Here is a 19,614-nt window from a genome sequence, read left to right on the forward strand (position 1 = left end):
GCTGGGTAAGTTATTTTTGGTTGCATACCAAGTTCCTTAGCCTTTCGGAATATCATATTCCAGGCCCTTCGATCTTTTAATGTGGATGCTGCCAGATCCTGGGTGATCCTTATTGTGGCTCCTTGATACTTGAATTGGGTTTTTCTAGCCGCTTGCAATATTTTTTCTTTCATCTGAGGGTTCTGGCATTTGGCCACTATATTCCTTGGTGTTTTGATTTTAGGATCCCTTTCAGTGGGTGATCGATGAATCCTTTCAATGTTTATTTTTTCCTCTGTTCCTATGACTTCTGGGCAGTTCTCTTTGATAATTTCCTGGAAGACAGTGTCCAGGCTCTTTTTTTCATCATGTTTTTCTGGGAGTCCAATGATTCTCAGATTGTCTCTCCTGGATCTGTTTTCCAGGTCTGTTGTCTTCCCCAGAAGGTATTTCACATTTTTCTCCATTGTTTGATTTTTTTGGATTTGCTTGACTGATTCTTCTTGTCTCCTCGAGTCATTCAATTCCACTTGTTCAATTCTGATTTTCAGTGAAGTATTCTCTTCACTCACTTTTTTAAAATCTTTCTCTAATTGTCCCATTGAGTTCTTTTGTTCTGTGGAATTTTTTTCCATTTCGCCAATTTTGTTTTTTAGAGAGCTGTTTTCTGTTTCCAGTTCACTAATCCTATTTTTCAAGGATTTTACTTCTTTATCCACTCTCTCTTTAACTTTCTCCAGGCTCTTTTGCCAAACCTCCCTCTCCTTTTCCCAAGCCTCACTCTGCTTTCCCCATTTTTCTTCTAGCTTCCTTGTGAGAGCCTTTTTAATCACTTCTATGAGGTTCATCTGTGCTGAGGAACAGATGATTTCCTCCTTTGGGAATCACCTGGGGACTGCCTGTTTTTAGTCTCCTCAGGATTTAGAGTCTGCTCTCTATCTGTGTAGAAGCTGTCAAGGGTTAAAGTCCTCTTCAGCTTCTTGCTCATTCTGTCTATTAATCAGAGACAAACTACCAAAGAAAAACAGAAAAAACTGGAGTCTTTCTTTGGGGGGGGGGGCTGGGTGTGTTATCGAGCTTCCTCTACAGACTGCAGGGGGCAGCAGTGAGGCACTAGCAGGACTGTGCTGCGCTTGCGCTCTGAGATCCCAGAGCGTGCTGAGTCACTGAGGGGGGGGGAAGGGGGGAGCGGCCAGCTCCTGAGAGACTCCAGCTGTTTGCGGTTGTGTTCTTCAGCCCCGGTGTTTTTAGCTTCTCTGCTGGGCTGTTGACTTGCTGCAGGTTCCAAACCTGTAGCGAAGCTCTCCCCGCAGAGACAGCTGCGATCACTCCCCACCCCCTCTCAGCTCTGCTCCTGTGCTCTCACTGCCGCTGCCCTCAGCCTGCGCCCGATCTAAAACCGCCCCAGCCCTCCAGTAAAGACAGACCTTTCTTGGCGGATCTCAAGGATGGCTTCTCTTGGTAACTATTTGTGGGGTTTTTTCAGTCAAGCATTGATTCAGAGGCTTGTAATGAAGTGGATAGTGAGAGAAAGCGCGGAGCTTATGCAACTGTGAGCCTCCTCTCCACCATCTTAACCGGAAGTCTGCCATACTCTTTCAATGGTGAGCAACAGAACACCTGATGTTTCTTGGGTCTTTTCCTTCGTTTCAAGAGTCTGCTCCATCTCTCTGCAATGGACAAGGTGAATACGACTCGTTGGCACCCATCTGATTCCTTCTCCACCTGTAGAGATACAAGCAAACCCTCTCCCCCAAGCAGTTAGCCTATCTGATCTCTTCCATTCACCACTTTCTGGGTCTCTCCACATCACCTGGCGATTATCTAAAGATAGTGGAGCTGCTCGCACTGGACACTGCCCTTCTGGTGGGTTATAAAACCTGTCTGCTGGAACCAGTGCATCATTGTCAAAAATCAAGAAGTTAATAGTATAAAGGGCTAGATTTAGTAGTTCTCTAGGGTTACCTGTGGCTCCCCCTTTCTTTTGTTTTTGGAGCAGCGTTTTAATGTCTCTGTTTCTCCTCTCTACTATTGCCTGTCCTCGAGGATTAAAGGGTATGCCAGTGGTATGTAAAATCTTATACTGTGCGCAAAAGTGTGCAAAATGTTTGGAGGTGTATGTGGGGCTATTCTTTCTCCAAGCTTATATATTAATAGAGTATGGTCCAATTACTATTTAGCCTCATGTGCTTGGGACCTCAGTGCATCAACTCAAGCCTCAGCCCATTACAGTTTGCCATTTCCTTCTCCAGCTTGTTTTACAGATGAGGAAACTGAGGCAATAAGGGTTAAGTGACTTTCCTAGGGTCACATAGCTAGTCAGTATCTGAGGCCAGATTTGAAGATGAGTCTCCCTGATTCTAAATCCAGTGGTCTAAGCTGCCCAAATTTTGATGACACCAAGGTTAACTATTTTGCTGGAGTTTTCAAGGAGTCCCTCATTCCTAACCTAGATCTCAGAGAAAGGATCATTTGGGGGTTTCTTCTCTGATCTTCCCTGACACACCTTTACAGTAGTGTTTGGAAACACCAGCAGGTTCTTTTTCTCCCAACTTCTTAAACTATGGTTCCCAACTCTGTATGGGGTCTCGTAACTGAATGTGGATCATGATTTATTAACAGTAAATGTCTGACAGAAACAGCTACACCCAAAGAAGGAACACTGGGAAATAAATGTGAACTATTTGCATTTTTGATTTTCTTTCCGAGTTATTTTTACCTTCTGAATCCAATTCTCCCTGTGCAACAGGAGAACTGTTCGGTTCTGCAAATATGTATTGTATCTAGGATATACTGCAACATATTTAACATATATAGGACTGCTTGCCATCTTGGGGGGGGGGGTGGAGGGAGGGAGGGGAAAAAACGAAACATAAGCAAGTGCAAGGGATAATGTTGTAAAAAAATTATCCTGGCATGGATTCTGTCAATACAAAGTTATTATTAAATAAAATAAAATTTAAATTAAAAAAAAAAAAAAACAGTAAATGTCTGATTATACACCTACTTACCCAGGTCATGTAAAAATTTCTCAGGTAAAAAGGGGTCACAAGTGGGAAAGATTTAAGAAATTCTACTTTATATAACCCCTGTCAAACCTCAGCTAATAAGGAGTTCCTAGCCCTTGCCTGGCTAAACTTCTGGTGTTTTCACAGGAATACTAGCTAAACTATTAGTACTCCCTTTCTCTCCCAATCTTAAGAACAAAAGGGCATATAGGATATTGATGACTAATACAAATACTCTGCAATGATCTCAAAAGTCAATAGAACATTCAAAAAGAATAGAATTCATTATTTTTTGCATTGAAACATCATTGTGCTATAATAAAATCAAATAGAATTAATAAATGTTATATAATTTATATAATGTTTTATGGTTTTACATATATTATCAAATTACATATATTAGCAAATGGTTTTGTTTTTATTATCTTATTTGATCTTCATAACTCTATAAGATAGGTGATATCATTATCCTCTTATGGTACCTTAACAGTTGATATAGCACTTTATATGCTGTTTAATCTAATCCTCACAATAATTCTCTGCAGTAGACAATACAGGTATTATTCCCACTTTACAGACTGGGCAAGTATGAATTGAGGGGTTTGAGGTTGTTAATTTTTGGGAAAAAACAGGACTCAAATCCTGCCTCAGACACTAAAAAGCTTGATTTCTCCTCCTGCAAAAAAACTGGAGGTTGGGTTGGACGATGTCCGAGGTCTCTACTTTATATTCTCTGATCATATGACTTCCCTAAAGTGAAGTAAGTGGAAGAACCAGACCTCAAGCCCAGCTCCTCAAAACCAGTGCTCTGTATGTACATCATCTCCAGGGATCTGTCAGTGAAATATTTCCATCATCACTATAGCAAACATTGGACATTAAGGCTGCCACAGAGCCAGCTTTTGTTTCCAAAGTTTTCTTTTTATGATAGACCTGGGAGGAAAAAAAGACTGAGGGAAGAGGAGACAGGACGAAGAAGAGGGGAAAAGCAGGGAAGAAGGAGGGAATTGTCGGGAGACAAAGTAGGGGCAGTTTCAAGGAGGAAAAAAAAGGAAAATTATTGAATCCTTAATTAAAAACACAGTGGTTTTCACCAGAGAAATATGTTCAGGGTGAGGAAAAAGGCTGAGGTGAATTTTTTTAGGGAAAAAAATACACTTTCCTAGTTTCTTGGTTTCATTAACACTGAAATGAAATCTCATGAGGACTGATGCTTCTGCCTCTCAGACACAGTTCAAGGGCTCTCCTGGGGCCCTGTAGAGCCTTGCGCACCTTCTCTCAAAGACATAAGAGGCCCCTGAAAAATTTTTGCCCTGGAGTCTTCTTTAATCCGGTTATAATAGAACTATCTGTGCCTACATTTTCCAGTTTCCTAGAATTTGGAACTAGAAGAAATATTGAAGAGTCTCTAGATCAGGGCTTATTAATCTGGGGTCCTTATCCTTTTTTGTTATTATTTTTGTTAATTTTGATAACTGTGTTTCAATAAAATTGGTTTGCTCTGTAATTCTATATATCTTATTTTATACATTTAAAAATATTGTTCTTAAAAGGATCATAGTCTTTGCCAGACTACCAAAAGAGTACATGGAACAAAAACATTAAGAATCCCTGCTCTAGCCTATCCCATCTAACTTAAATTGTAAAGAAACTGGGACCAAATGAGATGAATTGATTAATTAATGGGGGCACAAGCAACATATTCAAACTAATTCCTGTGTTTCCAAATTCTGTGCTTTTATATGAACTATGCATAACTAGGGATTTTTTTCACATGGGACAAGCAACATAGGCCATGTCCAGGCAAATGGCATTCTTGGTTTGGAAAGGAAGTGGGAGGAGAGGGATAGAGACTTCAGGACACTGGAGATACCATAAGGCCATCATTATAATGGCTCTTTGAGGGATACATATCATTTGGTCACTTCCTACTTTTACTAATTATTTCAGGGAATTAGATCAAGATAAATTTTTCTTTACACTTAGTATGCAAGAAGGTTGACTACATAGAAGGAAAGTAGGAAATTTTCCTTTAGAAGTCTAGATGTAGAGCTAGATTTAGAAGTCATCTCATTGACTAGCCTCATTTTGCAGATAAGGAAACAGAAGTGTAGATATAAGCAAAAAGTAACTGAACCAGGAATTGTACCCAAGTCTAGCAATTGCTAGACTCTTTCTACTGCTTTACATTGCTTCATCAGGCAAACATAAAAATCAGATGGCTATTTTAGAGTAAAGGGGCTAAAAAAAAAGTCTTAAAGCTACATACATACCTCAAAAATATAATTATATATGCAATATATTATAATATCTTGACTAAACTGAGGCTGCACTAAGCTGGAGTCAAAAAAATTTCAATTTACTAACCTTGGACCAAAGCCCGGGGTCTCTTCCTTATAATAATATTGGCTCATGACAATATAGTAGTGTGCCTCTTTACACTGTAGCTTGAGAATCTAAACAGATATTCTAAGGAAAATATTAGATTCAGGATCAGAAGATGTGAGTTCAAGTCCAGAGCTCACCTCTTACAGGCATTGACACAATTACTTCTCCTTTTATTCAATCAATCAGTTCACACATACTTCTAAAGTACCTGCCAAATAAGAGCCACTATGCTCTTAGACTCTGGGAAAACAGCACATAACTAATTGTCCTTGGCTTCAAATAAAAGGAATATAATACATATAGGGAAGGGAATAGGATGCTTTTATGTTAAGCCAAAGCAACAGTTCTCAAAGTAAGGTTTGTTGTTCATTTGCTTTCTGGGGCTCCAAAAGATCAAAACTATATTTATAATAATACTAAAACCTTTCATTTTTAATAGTATAAATATCAATAGCTATAATTCAAAAGTATGGGTTATATCCCTGGCTTTCTTCAGGTTCTAGACAAAATCTCACCTTCTCCAACAAGTTTTTCCTGATCTCTCTCAATGCTGGAGCTTTCCCTTTATTGATCACCTCCAATTTATCCCATATGTCTTGTTTGCACAGAGTTATTTGCATGCTATGCTGTCCCCCACATTGGGCTGTAAGCTTCTTGAGAGGAGAAACTACCTTTTGCCTTTCTTGGCTATCTTCAGCATTTAGCACAATGTTTAGCACAGAGTAAGTGTTGAATAAATCTTTATTGATTGACATCAACAAAAGCTCTTCATGGTTCTCAGTAATGCTTAAGATATAAAGGGGCCATGAGCCCACAAAGTAGATGACTACCAGATCAGAGATTATTAACTTTCTTGTGAGTGTTATGTCTTCCTCGGGCTACATGGAGTATTCAGGGAGTGGGGCTGGCTGAGTCATTTTCAGGGATGTTCTTCCCGCTTTAGTGTCTACTTGGTACCCATGGCTCTAAGAAGCTACAGCACACACAGTGGCCATACCTGGTAAAAACTCTCTCAGGAGATGGACTCGACCAGGTTGAGGGTAACCAAGAGGCTTACCTGTGGGTGAGTCAGGGGGATGTCAACCCAACCATGACTTTCCCTGGGGGAATAGGCAAGGGAGCACAATTTGTTTCAACTGCCATGAAGGTGGCTGAAGCAAGAGCTTGGAGCACTCAGAGCTGGTCAGAAATGGAGATACCGTGATCATTCACAGCATCCTAGGCCACTGTCCCACCATTGGATCTCAATGTCTCTGAAGAGAGAGTGAGACTGAGGACTTTGGGCACTCTGCCTCTTTTCAATTCAATTCATGCACAAATCATCACCCATGATGTTACTGATCCTCTTCAAAAAATGAAAGACTAACAATAGATGCCTTCTCAGAATCATCTTTGTTGTCTATATTCAGGACTTAATGAAATGCTAGATTTCAGATAGAAATTAATAAAAATAACAAAATGTTTTTCCTCCTCTAAATTGATGAACCCCTTGAAATCCACCTACAATTCTCTTGGACTCCAAGTTAAGAAGCTCTGTCATAGGCAGTCACAAGGATGGTGGGCAATGAATCTTCCCATTTGTATTCCCAGGACTTTGCACAGTAGATGGCACAATAGCTGGTACAAAGTGAGTTTTTAATAAATGCTTGTTAACTTGCCACCCTTTTCAATAGAAATGGTAATATCTCATCTTAATTGATCTGTGGATAAGAGTAAGAGATGGAAGGGGGAAAAGAAATATATAGAGCAACTAAACAAATGACAAGATGCCCATATTAGGTAGGTTCTTATGTCCAAGTAGTGGCTGGATGGGATTGTAAAGCATGGCCTGGGACCAACTAGGGGACATACAGGGACAAATCTCAAAGTTGAATGTATTCATTTTTCTAGTGTATAGAGATATGGTTTCTGTATGCCTCAGTTTCCACATATGTAAAGTTGATAAAATAATATTTTCACTTACCTCACTATTATGAGGCTCAAATGGCTTAAGGTCATTGTCAATTATTGTCAAGTGAAACTGTCAAGTACTATATAACAGTCATTTATGATCATGATTTCTCAAAACACCTTGAACTAAGTCCCAATTATCATTTACCAACTTGTCTTAAAGCAAGACATACCTGCCTCCCTGTAGCATGCACATTCCTTTTCCATATACTTCCCAATACAAACAAAAACAAAAACCCTACCTCCTAAGACCTAAGGACCAGGGAAGTAAGGACTTGTTTAAGGGAGTATCTTTCCCCTTAGAGCAAAGGAAAGGCCTTCCCAGTCAAAATTAACTAGAAAAGAAAAATGTTTATAAATCACCATAGGACCAAACTGGATCCATTCGCCTGCCTTTTATATAGTATCAGCAAGATCAACTACATTTGTTCTGCTGCCTGGCAGGTATTAAATTCATCCCGTTTAGTTTATTTACCCGGCGTACCCGCCTAACAATAACAGAGGGAAGGTTCCTCCGGCACTGAAGAAATCAGAGTCTGTATATCCCCGTTAAGAGCCTTCATGAATTTCCTCTTTATGTCCTTACACACCATAGGCCTAGAAAGCGCTCAAGTCTTGTTTGCTAGGGTTGTGGTTGCATGGTACCAGCCAGGGGGCAAGAGGAGGAAAGATGGTTCACTGATGCAAGAGAGGCCCAAAGCAGCATGTTACAGTGAGGAAAAGCATGGGTTTTCTTAAAGAATAAAGGTTATGGTTTTCAATACTTGGCTTTTAATCAACAGGTGTATCGGATTCCCCTTATGTGCAAGGCTCCAAAGCAGTATGTCACCATTCCTACCTACAAGAAATTTACAATCTAGTGGAAAAGACAAGACATGAAGACATTAAACCTTAAACAGCAACACAAGACAACCATGTAAGAGATGTCACAAAGTAGTATATGATGAATTATCAAATGAGTCGAGTCAGGAGGAGTAAAATGGAAAAATGTTGGATTTGGAATTTAAAAAAAAACAAAAAACAACTTGGATTTAGTATCTAGTTCTGCTCTTTACTCTCTATGTGACCACAAACAAGGCTTCAAGGCTGGGGATTTGGGTCACAGTTTCCAAATCTATAAAATGAGGAGGTTAGATTATATGATCTCCAAGGTCCCTATCAACACTAAGTCCTTTGACCCCTAACTGCTACAAGTTAAGTTAGGAGAGATCAATGGAAAGTGATTTAGACTGTTTCATGGATGTAATGAAATGAGTTTTCACAAATGAGTAGCATTTCTCAAGATGATTGAAAGAGGGAAATGTCATGCCTGTTTCATGACACTCATTAATTTTTATGTATACTAAATAGGTAAAATGTAATATACATAATTTAATATATGTTATATATCACATATATATAAAACTTAATATATAATTTTATATATACTTAATTTATTGGCTATAGAGCAAATGAATATAGTAGATCATGTAGAGGGCTAACCTGGGTTCAAGACCCACCTTTGACACATATTGAATCAGTGAGCTTGCATAAGTCATTAAACCAATCAAGATCCCATGCATCCCTCTGAAGCTATAAATTGTAGAACTTAATCTAGATGATTTCTCTACTTTGAAGTCCCTTCCTTTAATTGAACTTCCATATTGAAAAAGCATTTTATTGAGATTGGTGAAAGAAGTTTCCTAACACAGAATTCTCAGTGTCAATGAAATAGTAGATCAATCTCTCCAGCCATTCAAAAAGGTCTTTTCAAATAAACTGTGAGCTTCTTCAGAAAGTAGATCCATATATTAAACTTCTACATGCCCCCACAACTGCTCTACAACATGAGACTTATGGTAGCCATAGATTAGTATCTATTAAATTAACTAGTCATCTTCAATAGCCCAACAGATACAAATTGCACTTTCCCTCCATTTAAACATAAGTAGCTACAAGTCAAGTGACTTGCTCAGCACTATGCAGAAAGTTATTTGGCTGAGCCCAGACAGAAATATGCAAATGAACTTCATAATTTAGTTCATAGACTTTTGGGATATCCACTTTAAGTATTAAAATAAAGTGAAAATATAGTTTGAGTTATTCATTGGAAAAAATAACTACAATGATATTCTTTCCAACCCTACCAATGACACACAATCAATGAAGTTCCGCCAAAAACCCCTGGGCCTATTGATTTTTTTGTCCAGATTTCAACCTAAAGCTGAAGAATTTCAATCCAATGTGACCTAAATCCTATGGTTAAATATAAAAAAATTGCAGGAAGGGAGATTGTACTTATTTTGCCTCTCCGGTGTGCATGAACCCTTGGAGGAGAGAAACAAGATCCTGTCAAGAAAGAAGCATAATGGGTAGGGTATGTCTTGGTATCTTCAAGGGCAGAAAATAAAAATTAGAGTTGAGTAAGTAGACTGTTTCCCTAATTTCTAATCTCTTAAACTTTCTTTGGTGAATAGCTTTGTTTTTTTTGGGGGGGGGTTGGTTTTTTTTGGGGGGGGGTTAATTTTGTTTTGTTTTTGCTTTTTTTTTTTTTTTTTTTTTAACTGCTGTTCCATGGCTATTGGGCTCAAGGACATTCAAAATGTACTGTGGATTTTTCACTTGAATCTTCTAACCTTCTGGAACATAAATGATAATGAAGACAATAATGACTTTTTTAAAAAGAGAGGTCAGACATTGGATATAGTACAGTTTCTAGAGGGGACAGTGGGAGGAGAACAAAAGAGAGACAGACTGACAAAGACAGGGAGAGTGGGAGGGAGGAAGAGAGGGAAGAAAAGAGAGAGAGAGAGAGACAGAGAGAGAGAGACACAGAGAGAGAGAGAAAGGAGGAGGAGGAAAAAAATAACAAAGGAACATTATCAGCCAGGCTTTGATCTCAAGACTATTTCATGATTGAACTCTGGGTTAAAGGGAAGGGGAAAAAAATGCAACACTTCAGGCAGGAAATGTCTATTATTCAGAAATGTAATATAATTATGTGTCTGGATGGCCCAGTTTATCAGCCAACATTTTCTGGGAAGGATGTGGTAGGGTTAGACACATCATTTCTTCTCCTTACCAGCCCCTCAATCTTCTACCCCCACCCTCCTCCTTTCTTCCTCTCGGACACTTCCATTTCCCAGGTTTGGTGACCACTTACATGTCTTTCCTGAGTGTTTTTATATAGCGTAGGAAATTGGGTAATGAAAGCCGAGTCATACATTTCTGCTTTATGTTTCCAAAGAAGCAAGTGTGACTGTCAGGTTTACAAAAGATTGTTTATGTTCACTGGCGTGAAATGGGTAGCGAGCGTACGGAGCAGAGAGAGAGAAAGGCTGGCCTGGCCAAGATGACAGCAATGCATTCATCCTCCACGCTACAGCAGACAAAGCGCTGGCACTGCCTGACAGGGACCATAAATCATGAGCAGGAGATGCTGTACCTACAGCTTACACCATTCCAGATGACAAACACACAATAATCCACACAGCACAGCACTTTCTCTCTCTCCTGCTCTTCCCTCACCCTCCTCTCCTCCCTTTACTCTCCTCACTCCTCTCTTCCTCTTTATCTTCCCTTGTCTCCTTGTCCCTCATGTCCTCTGAGGGCAGAACTGAGGGGGGAAGAAAGGGAGGGGGAGAGAACAGGCAGAGAAGCCCACTTTGGCTTCCTGTAAGGGGAAAAACTTTCTAACAATTAGCACTACCTGAAAGGAGAATGGCTGCCTTAGGAAGGGATGCATTCCCTATCATGAAGATCTTCAAGCAAAGGCAAGCTGACCATTTTTTTGTGGTTGTTGCAGAAAAATTACTGCTGAGGATAGGCTGGGGTTGGACCTCTGAGGTTCCCCCCCCCCAACTCCAGTGTTCTGTGAATCTGGATTGCTGTGGTTCTCCCACAGACTGGATGGATGGATGGATGAATAGACAGACAAATACATACATAGGCAGGAAGATACATACATACATACATACACATGGACAGGAAGACAGACAGACAGACAGACAGATAGACAGACAGACAGACAGATAGATAGATAGATAGACAGACAGACAGATAAAGCAAGCATTTGTTAAGCCTTTACTATATCCCAGGCATTTGGCTAAGCAGTAGCAATACAAGTATAAGCAAACTAAGATATTTAAGGAAGCCTGACCTCAAGGAGTTTAAATTCTAATGGAAAAAGAAAACACATAAAGGGATGCTACGAAGGAAAGAGAGTACCCAAACATGATGAGGACATGGGTGAGAAAAGTCCTGGCAAAAAATCAAAACTTCATCTACAGAACCAGTGAGTGACGCAGTCACAGACACAGACCAAACTTCTGTTGCAAGTGAAAATGGCTGGAGATTAAGGCCATGGCAAGGAGATGATCAGGAAGTATCATGAATAACTTATTCTACATCCTCTGGAGCTGGCTTCTGCATTAGACCATTGTAGGCTTTTGAAGAGGGGAAACTCTTAAATGATCTAAAGATAGATAGATCAATAGAAAGATAGATAGAAGCATCAGTTAAACATTTACTATGACTCAGGCACTAGCCATAGTTTCCTTCCATTATTCCCTGGAGCAGTTGAATCTTCTTTCCCCAGAGCCCACATTGTAGCTATCCCAGAGACTCCCAGGATCATCATAATTATTCCTCAGCATATTCTCATAAACTTCTTGGAACACAATGATAACTAATAAATGTAATGGAACTGTAGTCTAAAACATTTAAAAATTATTTATACTTGCCAAGTCAGCGAAGAATGATACTAAATCCTTGATATGATGAATGATGAGCTTACTATCAGCTTCCCAGAACAATTCAACTCAATTTAATACATATTTATCAAATGCCTACTATGTACAATTTCTTTTATCTCAAACTTTCTGTTACAGGTACCGTCTTTCTAGTTAACTCACGTTCTCAACTCCATCCTTTACTTTATCCTCATCACAACTCTCCGGATATCCAACAAGTTCTAAAGTTTTTTCAATTCAATTTAAACATTTCTTACATTTGTTCATTTACATGGCAGTCACCTTAGTTCAGATTCTCATCACCTCTCACCTGTACTATTACACTACCCTCCTAGATCTCCCTATTTCTACTTTCTCCTTTCTCCAATAAATCCTTCACACATCTGCCAAAATAAATTTTCTGGAGAGCAATGGCCAACATCTCTTACCAGTTTTATTGCTTCTTAGAATACCTCGTACTATAGGTCTTGAGATAAAGTCAGTGGGGGCAAATGATTTTTCTTCCAGATTTTTCTTCCATGTTCCAACAGTTTTCTCACTCTGGAAGCTCCCTTTTCCTCATGGCTCCTTCATCCAATTGTTGACTTCCTCCCATAATCTTCATTTTGAAAAAAATGCCCAAGTTTATTCCTCCACTCTTTTCTTTTTAAAAAAAATGTATTTATTTTTAATACATTTAATTTTGTGAATCACGTTGGGAGAAAAAATTCAGAACAAAAGGGAAAAACTATGGGAGAGAAAAACAAAAAACAAAAAAGAAGTGAACATAGCTTGGGTTGATTTGCATTCAAATTCCATAGCTCTTTTTTCTGGATGCAGATAGCATTTTCTATTCAAAGTCTATTGGGACTACTTTGGATCACTGAACCACTGAGAAAATCAAGTTTTTCTTAGTTGATCATTACACATTCTTGCTGTTATTGTGTACAAAGTATTTCTGGTTCTGCTTGTTTTCTCAGCATCAGTTCATGTAAATCTTTCCAGGCCTTTCTAAAATCAGCTTGTTCATCACTTTTATAGAACAATGATATTCCATTATCTTCATATACCACTTTCACTCTTTTCTTAAATCTAATCCTGATTCTCTGTATTTCTCATCTCACACACATCCCCTCCTCATTTTAGCTCCCTATTATGTGCTGTTTTTCACCCTCAGAATGAACAGAATTTTTTTATGTGAATTTGTATTCCCAGTATTTAATGCAATGCCAAAGCTATAATAAGTACATAATAAATACTTGATAATTTGGCTTGTTGGTTTCATAAATCATGTGTCAGACTATTTCAGTCCTACAGGATTTTGTACCTGATCTTTATTGTATAAAACTGTTTTAGTCCTAACTATGTCCCTTCCTCTTACTCCCTTCCCTTTTATGCATCAGACAGAAACCTTCCATCTTAAAAACAATTACTTCCCATGAAGATTTACAGAATAGCTTTTTGGGGGCTTTTGAATTGAGAGGTAGAAACCAGTCAGATGCATTGGAGGATCCTCCTCCTTCCTGTAACCACCTAGACCTCTTCTGTATCCCCAAGACATGCAATGTTGATGAACCAAAAAAACTCACCCATCAAATTTTTTGAGAATTTGGTGTTACACAACACCAATGTCCTCCCCAAAATCTCTTTGTTTCCTTTAAGGACAGAATCTCCCTATTTTATCCAAGATGACTATATAGGCTACTCTGGATCCTGAATCCAATAGTGCTTCACACAGGAGATTTAACTTGCTTCACTTCTGATCTGAACCAAGTCACTCCTACTTAAGCAACCTGATGATCAACCCATCCTGGCTCCTGGGGTTTCACCACAGAAATTCACTATAAGTGGTCACCAAGTTGGTATAGCACACATTGTAGTTAAGAACACCTGAGCTCAAAAAGATCCACCAGTCTGTCTCCTAAGTAGCAAAAGTTATAAAAATATACCTATGCTCAATTAGAAGTCCTTTGTATATCATGATCTTCAGTGACTCTTCCTGCTTTGGTCAACAGATCACTGTGCTGTTTTACTGATAATATCCCTGAATTATCTTTTCCCTTCCCTTCCCTTCCCTCCTTTACCTTCTTTTTTTCTTCCCTTCTCTTCCTTCCTTTTCTTCTCTTTTCTTCCCTTTTTTTCCTTCCTGCCACTTTAGTTTCCATCACATTTTGGACAGGCCAGACGATAGCCTCCCATTTGAAAGGAGATGCTATCCTAGTTTGGAAATGTCTCTTGATGCTTCATGGTGGGATGGGAGTGGGGATGAGCAAAGAGGGAAGGAGTGACGACTTAGATTCTTTTCTTTGTGGTCCCTGGCTTCATATTCCTAGCCCATAGCTCTAATTTAAACACACCAAATCAAGAGGACTTAATACTTTTAGAAATGAATGACGTGTCTAATTTTTCTCTGAAATCTCCTTTAAGTCCCAGCAATTGGTTACCTCAACTTCTCTACTCAAAAAATTCTACTGGTCTTTATTGCTAATGGGATAATATAAACTCCTTAATCTTGCATTTAAAGGCCTTGACAAATCTGCTTCCAACCTATACTGTATGCATACTATAGTCCAGCTAAATTAGACAACAGAGTGTCCATCAAACATGACATACTATTTTCCTCCTCCAGATATTTATTCAAGTCATCCCTTCTTGTCTGAAAGGTACTCCTCCCTCACTTCTGGTCCTCAGAATCCTTAGTTTTCTTCAAGATTTAGTCTTAGATTTCAAACCTTATCTATTCTATAAAGTCTTCCTTGATTCACTCAACTAAAAGTATTCTCTCCCACATCAATTTCCTTGGGGGACTTTTTCTGGCTCTCTCCTTCAGCCTTACCCCTATCTTATATTACCCTTATCTGGTTATATGATATGACTCCACTCTCATTTATTCTCAAAGATGACCATAGCTTTGTGAGGTGATATCATGACTTGCAAGTTAATTAGATTTAAGTAAGGCAGGCTTATGTAAGGTCTTCAACCTCATTTTCTCTTCCAGAGCCATCTGGGTCCAGTGGCAAAATATAGATCAGGATGAGTGAAGATGGCCCTAGATGGAATGAGAGACTTTGGACTTTTTTAGTAGGTCTCAGTTTGTCTGAGGCAACTCTGTTGAGTGATTAAGACTAGCTAAGAATGAGGCAAAGAATAGCTTTTTGCCTAGTCAAAAAAATCAATCTGGGAGTGGAAGACCCTAAGGGTTTCTGACAAAACAGCATCATTTGCCATTTACATTTAGTCTCAACCATTAGAATCTAAACAATGAACAAATGAGGTTTGGGCTGGAACCTATTATTGGCCACCAATGAGAGCCAGAATAATTTGGGTTCAAGGTATAGTCCTCAAAAAAGAAATCTAACCCATAAATCCCAAGATATCTCAGGAGATTTTAGCTATCAAAATTTATATTCTTTTGGACAGAGCATATATAGTTAAGACTATGTGTGGATAAAGGGAGAGAAAAAGAAAGAAGGAAGGAAAAAAAGAAAGAAAAGAAGAGAGGAAGGAACAGAAGGAAAGAAGGAACAAAAAGAAGGAGGAAGAGAAGGGAGGGAGGGAAAGGAGAGAAGGAGGAAAGGAAGGAGGAAGGGAGGAAGGAGGGAAAGAAAGGAACATAGGACAGCTCCAGTAGAATAAAAACTCTTTGAAGACAGTGATTTGTCATTTTTTAATTTCTGTAATCCCAACACCCAGCATAGCACTTTGTATATATTAGGTATTTAATAAATGTTTTCTGGATTGAACTGAAGAATTAAACTGAAGTTTTATGTGGTCTATATAATAAATTAGGTTTTTGGAGTAGAAATTCAATCCTATATACCTACCTAGAGAATTATTTGTGAGTATCAGATAAGATAGCATCTATTAAATATCTTTACAGACTTTATTCTATGAAGCTAGCTATTTTTATCCTAGTTGTCATTATTATTAGGCCCTCAGACACCTGTCTTCTCTAGCTAACAACAGAGGAAAGAATATTGGACATAAATGCAGAAAACCTGGATTTGAACCGGAGCTCTTCCCCATGCAAAATACACCACCACACTTAATCTGTCTGGGATTCAGTGTTTTCATTTATAAAAAAATAATGTTGAACTTAATGACCTCTGAGATGCTTCCCACCTTCTGTAATTTTGAGTTGATCTAATCTGAGACAAGAATTGTAACCAATTCTTGCCTGGAACTATTATTTCTAAATCCCAGAACTTTAGTGCATCCTTACAATCTGTTCCTCCCCTCCTCAATTCTGGTTATTCTCTGGGAAAAAGACTACAGACCCAAAACATATGTATAGGTCAATTCTCTGTGTGTATCTCCATTTCTCTGTGTGTCTCTCTTTGCCTATCTTTCTGTGTATTCTCTCTGTTTTTCTCTATTATTGTTCTCTCTGAGTCTTGGTGTCTTTGTTTCTGTATCTCTGTCTCTGTCTCTGTCTCTGTCACTGTCTCTCTCCCTCCATCCCTCTTTTTTTTTTCTTTCTCTCTCTCCCAGAAAATACACAGCTGGGCCACAGCTCACAGGACATACTAGAATGGTACATGTTGGGGAAATGGAGATACCCAAATCAGAAGATAAAGGGTGAAAGCTTAATGACAGAGAGAATTAAGTAGCCCAGGAACCAAGAAAACTATCTTTCTTGTACCTCCTCTCCTTGCTTCAACTTGCCAGGAAGGAGGGGAGGACTATCTGCTTGGAAAACCCTTAAATCGATGCATCCTAATTAACGAAGGATTTAATTCATCAAAGTGACAGCAACTCTATTTATATCATCTCTTTCAATGGGCCTTAGGGTTGGGTCTATAAGGCTTACTTTTTTCCTCTTTTTTTTCTTTTGCTTTTCCTTCTCTTAAAGTGTCAGGCTTTCTCAGAGATCACTGAATGACCTGACATGGGGAGGCGGCAGATCTCAATCAAAACACTTCTCAAGTCATTTTCCCAAAGTGAACTCTTCCAGCTCCTTAGCCTTTCAAATTGGCCTGTAGAAAAGAAATACACCTGTGTCAAGGACAAAGGGATGAATCTAAGGTGGGCCAAGAAACACTTACAAGGAAGGATGGATGGCTATAGCATGGGACAAAAAAAGTTTGCTACATGGGCAGCAGGGCAATCAGCCTTACCTGTCATGTACATGATGCAATATAGCAGAGGTCTCCTCCCCTATGCAGAAATCTCTCTCCTACTGATTCCTGAAAATCTACATCTCATTAAGTAAAGATCCTCTCTGAGCAATTTTTAATATAAATATTTTTGAAAAGAATAATAAGTTGTACACATCTTTTATACCCTAGTATGACATGAATAGGTTTCTCAGACACCTCTTCATTGTAATGGGAAGGGTTCAGGATTTGGTAGCCAAGGATCCATATCTGAATCCTCTTATGTTTTCTATGTGATCTGGAACAAGGTATGGTCTCTTTCTTGGCATCTGGAAAATGAAAGACAATAATATTTGTTAATAGGTATGATAACAATCTTCAGATTTGGACATCTCCATTTCCCCAACATGTACCATTCTAGTATGTCCTGTGGGCTGTGGCCCAGCTGTGTATTTTCTGGGAGAGAGAGAGAGAAAAAAAAAAAAGAGGGAGGGAGAGAGAGAGAAAATATTCTGGGAAAGAGAGAGAGAGAGCAACAGAGAGAGAGAGAGACAGACAGAGAGACAGAGAAAGAGACAGACAGAGAGAGCAACAGAGAGAAACTGACAGAGAGACAGAGACAGACAGAGAGACAGAGACAGAGACAGACAGAGAGACAGAGACAGAGTGACCTCAAGTTAGGAAGACTTAGATTCAAGCTTCACGTATGAAACACATTGGCTGTATGACCCTGGCAAGTTACCTCACTACTCAGTGCTACCAGGCAACTCTGAAACTAAGCCACAAAAAATCACCCACATGTATTAATTAAGGAAGTGATATGCATGGAGCTCCCTTCATTGATAATATCAGAATTCATATAAAATAATAACCACAACAACTTACTATGTTGCAATAAAAAGAGTGCTGGATTTGAAAACAGGGGAAAAGCTTAGGTCATTATGCGTCAAGTAAGTGACATTCACATTTTTGAGAGAAAAATAAGTTAATGTAGGTAAAGTGCTCTGAAACTTGTAAGATCTAATACCTGGATACAGTGATTATTAAAGGAGAGGAGAGACTATACGATCATTATGGTACATCTACAGACCCTAGTAATTCCTTAAAACAAGCAGAAACTAGGCAAGAGGGAGCACTCTGGCTTTAGGGGACAACGATCCAAACTTTGGCTCCTTCCAAAATTTACCTTAGCTTCAGGTTCTGCCAAATAAAGGGAATCCCCTCAAATGGTAAGGGTGCTCTTTGCAGGCCCAGCCTTTCAGAAGTACTCAAACTATCGGTGCCAGGCAAGTGCCACCTCTGCTAACAGCCAGCCTCCAGGGCCTTTGGCAAAAAGGCATCTTCATCTTTTCTCTTGTCTCAAATGTTCAATGCTGCTGAGACTTAGTCCAGTCTTACAAAGTTCCTTCCAGGAAGGAAGGGAGGGAAGAAGACAGAGATAGAGGGAGTAAGGAGGGAGGTAGGGAATGAAGGAGGGAGAGAAAGAAGAAAGAAAGATAGGAGGGAAGGAAGGAAGGGAGGGAGGGAGGAAGGGAAGAAAAAGGGAGGGAGAGAAGAAGAGAAAGAAGGAAGCAAGGAGAGATAGTGAGAAGGGAGGGAGGGATGAAGAGAAGGAAGAAAAGGAGGGAGGGAAGGAAGAAGGAAGGAAGGAAGAAAGAAGAAAGAAAGATAGGAGGGAAGGAAGGAAGAAGGAAGGAGGGAAGAAAGGGAGAGAGAAGGAGGAAGTGAATGAGGAGGGAGGGAGAGAGAGAGGGAAGGAAGGAAGGAAGAAAGAAGGAAGGAAGGAAGGAAGGAAGGAAGGAAGGAAGGAAGGAAGGAAGGAAGGAAGGAAGGAAGGAAGGAAGGAAGGAAGGAAGGAAAGAAGAAAGGAAGGAAGGAAGAGGGAGAGAGGAAGGAAGGGAGGGAGGGAGGAAAGAAAGAAGAAAGGAAGGAAGAAGGAAGGAAAAGGAGCAGATTCAGGACTCTTCTCCCCTTGCCACCAGACATTCAGGCCGCGGCGCTTCCCCGGAGGACCAGAGAGCAAGGAGAAGGAGCCCAGGCGGGGCAGAGCGGCCGGCTGCCCCTCCAGCTCGGGTTACGCTCCCACCACATCCGTCAGCGCCAGGATGAAAGGGCTATAAAACCAACGCAGCGCCCGAGCCTGTATGAAAATATATATCCTGATGTGTCAGGAATACCTGGCGCTCCTTTAACCTAAACTTCAGATGAACCAGCGCGCCTCGGAGCACATTTATATGCAAAGGCATATAATACGTCCCCTGTATCTAATTATCTGTCAACCTGAGGCAGTTTGTTTTCCAAATCGGCCTCTCGGCTGTGACTTTACGAGGTCATAAAGAAAACGATGCCACTCTCTGCACTGAGACGCAAGGAGAGCCTGGATCAACAAATTACGCTCCTTAATGGCGTCTCCCGGCCTGCGGAAGCCGGCCCCGGGCTTTCCCCGATAAATGACAGGTCGGAAAGAGAACCAGCCGGGCCCTG

This window comes from Antechinus flavipes, chromosome 2, assembly GCF_016432865.1.
Source record: "Antechinus flavipes isolate AdamAnt ecotype Samford, QLD, Australia chromosome 2, AdamAnt_v2, whole genome shotgun sequence".
Taxonomy (NCBI): domain Eukaryota; kingdom Metazoa; phylum Chordata; class Mammalia; order Dasyuromorphia; family Dasyuridae; genus Antechinus; species Antechinus flavipes.